This window comes from Abrus precatorius, unplaced genomic scaffold, assembly GCF_003935025.1.
Source record: "Abrus precatorius isolate BTA unplaced genomic scaffold, Abrus_2018 Scaffold6, whole genome shotgun sequence".
NCBI classification, from domain to species: Eukaryota; Viridiplantae; Streptophyta; class Magnoliopsida; order Fabales; family Fabaceae; genus Abrus; species Abrus precatorius.
Window position 1 is genome coordinate 1,073,486 of NW_020874406.1, and position 1,556 is coordinate 1,075,041.

The following is a 1,556-nucleotide window of genomic DNA, read 5'->3' on the forward strand; positions in this document are numbered from 1 at the left end:
ATCTCAAGGTAATGGCACTCACATTCTTTGGGTTTGTTACAGTTTGTGCAGGGAGATTGCCTGAACCTTGAGATTGAAGTTGATTTAAGGATGAAGCAAGTTGACCCATTTGATTCTCCAAGGTCTTGATACTTGCTTGAGTCTGTTGTTGGAAGGCCTGACTTTGTTGCTGGAAATTGAGATTACTCATGGTGAGTTGCTTCACAAGGTCTTCCAAAGATGACTCACTCTTTTGAGGTGCAGGAGCTAGTGAAGGGGATGTTTGATGGTGTTGTTGAGATGAAGATGATGGATGGTGATGTTGTTGGGCTGAATATGGCTTGCTTTGTCCAGCTTGATGCGGTTGGAAATGGTTGTTGGATGGTTGGCTAGAGCCTTGATGCTGTGCATTTCCTTCCCACCTTAAGTTAGGATGGTTCCTCCAACCGGGATTATATCTATTGGAAGATAAATCCCAGTTTTGTTGTTGCTGCGGCTGCTGAAAAGGGAATTTATTAGCATAAATATTAGCAGCGTAAGCTTGAGGATTACCTTCCGAAGATTCAGTTTCTTGCAATGTGGGGCAACTATCAGTGAAGTGATCCGTAGATGAACAAATCCCACAAAGCATTGCTGGAATGGATGGAGGTGGAGGTGTATATGCAGCAGAATTCTTTTGGATGGATGCCAACTGTTTTACCATAGAAGCCAGCTCATCTAGCTTATGCTCCAGCTTGTGTGAATCTGAAGTTTGAATCTCATTGACACTCCTGGACATGAGAGAATTTTGCCTTGCAGCAAACTGTTGAGAGTTAGCTGCCATATTTTCAATGAGGTTTCTAGCGGCAGCGGGAGTCTTGTCAACAAGGGCTCCCCCACTAGCTGCGTTGATCATGCTCCTATCCATTGGGTGTAAGCCCTCATAGAAGTATTGGATTAGGAGCTGGTCACTTATCTGATGATGGGGGCAGCTAGCACAAAGTCTCTTGAAACGCTCCCAATATTCATACAAACTTTCCCTTTCCAACTGCCTAATACCACATATTTCCTTTCTTATTGAGGCAGCTCTTGAGGCAGGGAAAAATTTTTCCAGGAACAATCTATTGAGGGTGTCCCAACTTGTAATAGAGCCAGATGGAAGATAATACAACCAGTCTTTAGCCAAATCCATAAGAGAGAATGGAAATGCCTTCAATTTGACATGCTTCTCCGGAACACCTTGAGGTCTCATGGTGGAACATACAATGTGAAACTCCTTCAAGTGTTTGTGAGGGTCTTCACCTGCAAAACCATGGAATTTAGGTAGAAGGTGAATTAATCCAGTTTTCAAAACAAAAGGGGCATCCACATCTGGATATTGGATGCACAATGTTTGGTATGTGACATCCGGTGTAGCTAGCTCCTTAAGAGTCCTCTTGTCACCTGCCATTGCTCCAAAACTAGAGTTAAGTGAAAATGGAGAAGAGTAAATAGAATTTGGTGTCACAGATTGCAAAGATGCAGTAGGTGATGATGATGATTCAGAGTGTTCAGAGTGATCCCTATGTGTCCTAATGTTCCTATGAAAAGTCCTATCA

The 1,556-nt window shown here is 43.0% G+C and overlaps 1 non-coding gene across 1 annotated transcript; it reads left to right on the plus strand.

The window, feature by feature from the left end:
- Positions 1-932: 932 nt before the first annotated feature.
- LOC113870534 lies at positions 933-1,037 on the plus strand. Its single transcript, XR_003505557.1, has one exon. It is a non-coding gene; the product is annotated as a small nucleolar RNA R71 (small nucleolar RNA).
- Positions 1,038-1,556: the final 519 nt, after the last annotated feature.